A 7,500-nucleotide genomic window follows, 5' to 3' on the forward strand; every position below is an offset into this window, starting at 1 on the left:
TGCCGGCAAAACAGTATCGCCATCTATGAAAATACGGCGAAACCACATGCAATACCTCCATCTATGCGAATCTGACAACACTACGTCCGCCATGTCGAGCGCACCGCAAAACATACCGCCATCTGTAGGTCTCCCGCAACATGACCTCCTGCAACGACGATACCGTCATCTATGAGACGCCAAGCCGACTAAGACAGCGATGGGCCCACAGTGCCCTTCTTTCGACCCCACCCCAACGCCAGCGCCTCTGCCGCACGAAGTCGTGGACCGGCAATCACTCCACCTGCACCCGTTCGTGCCCCACCCCAACCGCCCAACTCGCAACTCCAGCGGATGAACGGCGGACTTTGCTCGCACTCGCAATGTGCAATCCACCCCTATAACGTGCGTTTCATGAAGAGTTATGTCCAATATGCGACATTCCCGCTGTCCATATACATGAGCTGCGAGCTGTACCACGTACGAGCTACAGACGCGATCGCGTTGCTCGCTGTACGAATGCAGATGCTCAGCGGCAGCTAGGAGGCGCTCCATCCATGTCGGTACCGGTGAGCGTTGCACTCGCAGTCGCAAAAACGTACGGCAAGTATATTACTCGGAAGAGTCAATGACAGTCCAAGCCCCCCTGCGTGGGAAGAGTCTTCCTAGGCCATGACCCACCGGAAGGGCGCAGCGTCCCCCACCCCAGACATGTGACGTCAGACTATCGGTATTGACGACTAGACTGATTCCTTATAATCATTTGCCATACACCGGTGGAAGCTGCCGAGACGAGTAACTACATAGCGGGCTCGCCGTGTCACTAATGTACAGAGATACAATAGTTTCGACTGGAACCGGATTAAACGTATACACGGCGCTGATTAGTAATAGATAGAGCCATCAGAATACAGATAATGTATAGACCTGTCCGTATACATGCTGAAAGACTCTGCTCACAATCACACGTCAGCCAGACACTCTTATCACGCACTACTCTCTGCCTGTAACAGGCACACAGACAATATGTAAGCACCAGCATGGAACAACACCCAGTGCATCCTCTCTGCCACATTAGACAATCCACACTATCATAACCAGACCGGGAGGTCCACTCGGAAAACAGAATATCCCACCCTTCCGACAACCACCATTGCTCAGCTAAGCCACCAACACCCACACATGTCCCAGACAGGGGTGCACCCAACATCACAATACTGCCTCCTGTCACACCACACAAACAATGGCAGGAATGAAAGACACAGGTCTGCCACAAGCATGGAATCAGAGCGCCGCCTGTTATGAGCCAAAGGTGCACCCTGACGTGGCAAATCAGATGATGCCGCAGTCATTTACTTACGATAATCACAATCAACAAACCGGGCCCCCCCCCCCCCAAGTGCCTTAACCTAACCCGTATTGTACCTTAACCTAACCCGTATTGTACCTTAACCTAACCCGTATTGTACCTTAACCTAACCCGTATTGTACCTTAACCTAACCCGTATTGTACCTTAACCTAACCCGTATTGTACCTTAACCTAACCCGTATTGTACCTTAACCTAACCCATATTGTACCTTAACCTAACCCATATTGTACCTTAACCTAACCCATATTGTACCTTAACCTAACCCATATTGTACCTTAACCTAACCCATATTGTACCTTAACCTAACCCATATTGTACCTTAACCTAACCCATATTGTACCTTAACCTAACCCATATTGTACCTTAACCTAACCCATGTTGCGCCTTAACCTAACCCATGTTGCGCCTTAACCTAACCCATGTTGCGCCTTAACCTAACCCATGTTGCGCCTTAACCTAACCCATGTTGCGCCTTAACCTAACCCATGTTGCGCCTTAACCTAACCCATGTTGCGCCTTAACCTAACCCATGTTGCGCCTTAACCTAACCCATGTTGCGCCTTAACCTAACCCATGTTGCGCCTTAACCTAACCCATGTTGCGCCTTAACCTAACCCATGTTGCGCCTTAACCTAACCTATGTTGCGCCTTAACCTAACCTATGTTGCGCCTTAACCTAACCTATGTTGCGCCTTAACCTAACCTATGTTGCGCCTTAACCTAACCTATGTTGCGCCTTAACCTAACCTATGTTGCGCCTTAACCTAACCTATGTTGCGCCTTAACCTAACCTATGTTGCGCCGTAACCTAACCTATGTTGCGCCGTAACCTAACCTATGTTGCGCCATAACCTAACCTATGTTGCGCCTTAACCTAACCTATGTTGCGCCTTAACCTAACCTATGTTGCGCCTTAACCTAACCTATGTTGCGCCGTAACCTAACCTATGTTGCGCCTTAACCTAACCTATGTTGCGCCTTAACCTAACCTATGTTGCGCCTTAACCTAACCTATGTTGCGCCTTAACCTAACCTATGTTGCGCCTTAACCTAACCTATGTTGCGCCTTAACCTAACCTATGTTGCGCCTTAACCTAACCTATGTTGCGCCTTAACCTAACCTATGTTGCGCCTTAACCTAACCTATGTTGCGCCGTAACCTAACCTATGTTGCGCCTTAACCTAACCTACGTTGCGCCTTAACCTAACCTATGTTGCGCCGTAACCTAACCTATGTTGCGCCTTAACCTAACCTATGTTGCGCCTTAACCTAACCTATGTTGCGCCTTAACCTAACCTATGTTGCGCCTTAACCTAACCTATGTTGCGCCTTAACCTAACCTATGTTGCGCCTTAACCTAACCTATGTTGCGCCTTAACCCAACACACGTTGGGCCTTAACCCAACACACGTTGGGCCTTAACCCAACACACGTTGGGCCTTAACCCAACACACGTTGGGCCTTAACCCAACACACGTTGGGCCTTAACCCAACACACGTTGGGCCTTAACCCAACACACGTTGGGCCTTAACCCAACACACGTTGGGCCTTAACCCAACACACGTTGGGCCTTAACCCAACACACGTTGGGCCTTAACCCAACACACGTTGGGCCTTAACCCAACACACGTTGGGCCTTAACCCAACACACGTTGGGCCTTAACCCAACACACGTTGGGCCTTAACCCAACACACGTTGGGCCTTAACCCAACACACGTTGGGCCTTAACCCAACACACGTTGGGCCTTAACCCAACACACGTTGGGCCTTAACCCAACACACGTTGGGCCTTAACCTGCTCTGTAATTGTCATACGACGCGTTAAATTAGTGTAGTGTTGCCTAACTGCAACCCCCGCAATATAGTTTGCTACTCGCACTGCCCGGTCCCCAGAGTATCGCTTCATGTTAAACACCTTGCAGCTATACACTGTAATGCGGATGGCGGCAGGACGTACATGCTCAATGCCCTTCGCAGTTGTTCATTGGCATTCGCATGGCGAAGCACAGCCTACGTTGTGGTACGGCTTGTGGCAACTGTCCGCTGATGTTGTACGTCCAAATCACACACTGTACCGCACATTGGTCCTCATGTACTGAATGATACATCGTGGTACATGTGTGACCGTACCACGACTGCGCCAACAACGGCGAACCATACGGTCCAAATATTGTGCACTCAGCTACGTGTCGTCTCCCTATAAGAGCTGGATTGCAGTATGGTATGCCGTGGATGGCGATCAGCATGAGCCGTCTGTTGATGTAGTGGCGCGTGTTGTCAGACGTAGTCGTCTCTTCTCACACACCGTGATAGCATGGTGCACTGCGTTCCACATCTGCGACATGCGACAGAGGCCGGTTGACAGTCGTTCGCGCAATGGACATCGCATACGTACGGGGGCCACCTTCCACGTGTTCGCGAAGCGTGCACATGTTGTTGCGTGTATGTGGGCAGACATAGTGTGTCGTGACACCTGACACAGGCATGCAACAATCGTTGAATTTGCAAATGGCGATGGACGTCTACGTTTGCTGGTGACGTTACGCAAATGAAGAACTGGTAAACCGTTGTGGTGCGGTTGTTCTCGCTAGAGGTGAATCAGTGATGGCGACGATCGGTTGAGCTACCAACCGGTTGTTTCAGCGATACCCACCATGCCCACGAACGTGAATGGCATGTGGGTGTGAAGCGATACGCGGCGGTGGCTGGGTGGGACCGTCCCCGGCCGGTGAGGGGGGGCCTTCCGGCGTGCTGGCCGCGCGGTGCGTGGGCGCACGCGCTACAGCCGGCTGGTGGGGGCGGCCAGTGGCAGGCGCGCCGGCCGACGGAGGCGGCAGGCGGCGCAGCTGCGCGCCGGCGCACCCTGCACGCGGCGCCGTGCGGCCAAAGTAGGTCCTCGCGGGCCCGGTGCGAAGCGCGGTGGACATCTGCAGTGTGCTGGTCCGATTGAGGACTGTGTGCGCTGAGGATGCGCCGCCGCCCGGCGCTCGGCGCCGCGACGCCGTCTGCTGCTCGGTCGCCTCTGCGGTTCTCGCAGGTGGATTGTATCGCAGCTGTGCGGACGTGTTGGCGCGTGCGCTGTGCTGGGAGAGTTCGCTTCGGCACCCAAGTGGGGCTTTTGTCCTTCTGTGGCGCTGGCGTTGGAGCTGCCGGCCACCGTAGGTGGCGCGTGTTGTCTCCCGCCGGCAATGCCACGACAGCACGCTCCCGGGCCTCTGTCGGCAGCGGCAAGCTCAGTTGGGAGCACGGGTGGTCGCACCTAAAGCGTCTACTCGCCAAACTCCGGGCGATTGCGCCTCTCTCGAACCCGACCAAGTACTTAGGACGGCGCTGCGCGCCGCCGGGACCTGAGAGGGTTTCGAGGTGTATTGTGCAGGGGAGCTCAGCCTCCTCCTGTTTGCAGAATAATTGAGCGGACGCTTGCGTGTTCGCGCGGGCCCCCGGGACACACTCCCGGGCGGCCGGCTGCTCAGCTCTAGTTGACGCAGCTCCCTGGTTGATCCTGCCAGTAGTCATATGCTTGTCTCAAAGATTAAGCCATGCATGTCTCAGTACAAGCCGCATTAAGGTGAAACCGCGAATGGCTCATTAAATCAGTTATGGTTCCTTAGATCGTACCCACGTTACTTGGATAACTGTGGTAATTCTAGAGCTAATACATGCAAACAGAGTCCCGACCAGAGATGGAAGGGACGCTTTTATTAGATCAAAACCAATCGGTCGGCTCGTCCGGTCCGTTTGCCTTGGTGACTCTGAATAACTTTGGGCTGATCGCACGGTCCTCGTACCGGCGACGCATCTTTCAAATGTCTGCCTTATCAACTGTCGATGGTAGGTTCTGCGCCTACCATGGTTGTAACGGGTAACGGGGAATCAGGGTTCGATTCCGGAGAGGGAGCCTGAGAAACGGCTACCACATCCAAGGAAGGCAGCAGGCGCGCAAATTACCCACTCCCGGCACGGGGAGGTAGTGACGAAAAATAACGATACGGGACTCATCCGAGGCCCCGTAATCGGAATGAGTACACTTTAAATCCTTTAACGAGTATCTATTGGAGGGCAAGTCTGGTGCCAGCAGCCGCGGTAATTCCAGCTCCAATAGCGTATATTAAAGTTGTTGCGGTTAAAAAGCTCGTAGTTGGATTTGTGTCCCACGCTGTTGGTTCACCGCCCGTCGGTGTTTAACTGGCATGTATCGTGGGACGTCCTGCCGGTGGGGCGAGCTGAAGGCGTGCGACGCGCCTCGTGCGTGCTCGTGCGTCCCGAGGCGGACCCCGTTGCAATCCTACCAGGGTGCTCTTGAGTGAGTGTCTCGGTGGGCCGGCACGTTTACTTTGAACAAATTAGAGTGCTTAAAGCAGGCAAGCCCGCCTGAATACTGTGTGCATGGAATAATGGAATAGGACCTCGGTTCTATTTTGTTGGTTTTCGGAACCCGAGGTAATGATTAATAGGGACAGGCGGGGGCATTCGTATTGCGACGTTAGAGGTGAAATTCTTGGATCGTCGCAAGACGAACAGAAGCGAAAGCATTTGCCAAGTATGTTTTCATTAATCAAGAACGAAAGTTAGAGGTTCGAAGGCGATCAGATACCGCCCTAGTTCTAACCATAAACGATGCCAGCCAGCGATCCGCCGCAGTTCCTCCGATGACTCGGCGGGCAGCCTCCGGGAAACCAAAGCTTTTGGGTTCCGGGGGAAGTATGGTTGCAAAGCTGAAACTTAAAGGAATTGACGGAAGGGCACCACCAGGAGTGGAGCCTGCGGCTTAATTTGACTCAACACGGGAAACCTCACCAGGCCCGGACACCGGAAGGATTGACAGATTGATAGCTCTTTCTTGATTCGGTGGGTGGTGGTGCATGGCCGTTCTTAGTTGGTGGAGCGATTTGTCTGGTTAATTCCGATAACGAACGAGACTCTAGCCTGCTAACTAGTCGCGTGACATCCTTCGTGCTGTCAGCGATTACTTTTCTTCTTAGAGGGACAGGCGGCTTCTAGCCGCACGAGATTGAGCAATAACAGGTCTGTGATGCCCTTAGATGTTCTGGGCCGCACGCGCGCTACACTGAAGGAATCAGCGTGTCTTCCTAGGCCGAAAGGTCGGGGTAACCCGCTGAACCTCCTTCGTGCTAGGGATTGGGGCTTGCAATTGTTCCCCATGAACGAGGAATTCCCAGTAAGCGCGAGTCATAAGCTCGCGTTGATTACGTCCCTGCCCTTTGTACACACCGCCCGTCGCTACTACCGATTGAATGATTTAGTGAGGTCTTCGGACTGGTACGCGGCATTGACTCTGTCGTTGCCGATGCTACCGGAAAGATGACCAAACTTGATCATTTAGAGGAAGTAAAAGTCGTAACAAGGTTTCCGTAGGTGAACCTGCGGAAGGATCATTACCGACTAGACTGCATGTCTTTCGATGTGCGTGTCGTGTCGCGCAACACGCTACCTGTACGGCTCGCAGTAGCCGTGCGCCGCGTGCGGAACCACGCGTGCTTCTCAAAACTAACGCCAATGTTGTGTGGTACGAGCGCTGAAGCGCTGGAGCGGCTGGCCTGCGGCACCTGGCGCCTGGCGCCGGTTTTGAATGACTTTCGCCCGACTGCCTGTCCGCTCCGGTGTGGAGCCGTACGACGCCCATCGGCCGTGAGGCCGTTGGACACAGAACGCTTGAACAGGGGCCGCCACACGCCTACGTCCCGCCTATGCAACTGTCTTGAAAGAGACAGTGTAAACTAAGAAAAGATCACCCAGGACGGTGGATCACTCGGCTCGTGGGTCGATGAAGAACGCAGCAAATTGCGCGTCGACATGTGAACTGCAGGACACATGAACATCGACGTTTCGAACGCACATTGCGGTCCATGGATTCCGTTCCCGGGCCACGTCTGGCTGAGGGTCGGCTACGTATACTGAAGCGCGCGGCGTTTGCCCCGCTTCGCAGACCTGGGAGCGTCGCGGCCGCCTGTGGGGCCGGCCGCGCCTCCTTAAACGTGCGATGCGCGCCCGTCGCCTGGCGGTTCGCATACCGGTACTTACTCGGTAGCGTGCACAGCCGGCTGGCGGTGTGGCGTGCGACACCTCGTACAACGACCTCAGAGCAGGCGAGACTACCCGCTGAATTTAAGCATATTACTAAGCGGA

The 7,500-nt window shown here is 53.9% G+C and overlaps 2 non-coding genes and 1 pseudogene across 2 annotated transcripts; all 3 read left to right on the plus strand.

The window, feature by feature from the left end:
- The first annotated feature begins 4,842 nt into the window (after positions 1-4,842).
- Positions 4,843-6,752, plus strand: LOC124570325. The gene has a single exon (XR_006971646.1). It is a non-coding gene; the product is annotated as a small subunit ribosomal RNA (ribosomal RNA).
- Positions 6,753-7,103: 351 nt separating this feature from the next.
- On the plus strand, positions 7,104-7,258 carry LOC124570298. The gene has a single exon (XR_006971621.1). It is a non-coding gene; the product is annotated as a 5.8S ribosomal RNA (ribosomal RNA).
- A 188-nt stretch (positions 7,259-7,446) lies between these two features.
- Positions 7,447-7,500, plus strand: part of LOC124570276 — a 4,759-nt pseudogene continuing 4,705 nt past the window's right edge.

This window comes from Schistocerca americana, unplaced genomic scaffold (assembly GCF_021461395.2).
Source record: "Schistocerca americana isolate TAMUIC-IGC-003095 unplaced genomic scaffold, iqSchAmer2.1 HiC_scaffold_162, whole genome shotgun sequence".
NCBI lineage: Eukaryota > Metazoa > Arthropoda > Insecta > Orthoptera > Acrididae > Schistocerca > Schistocerca americana.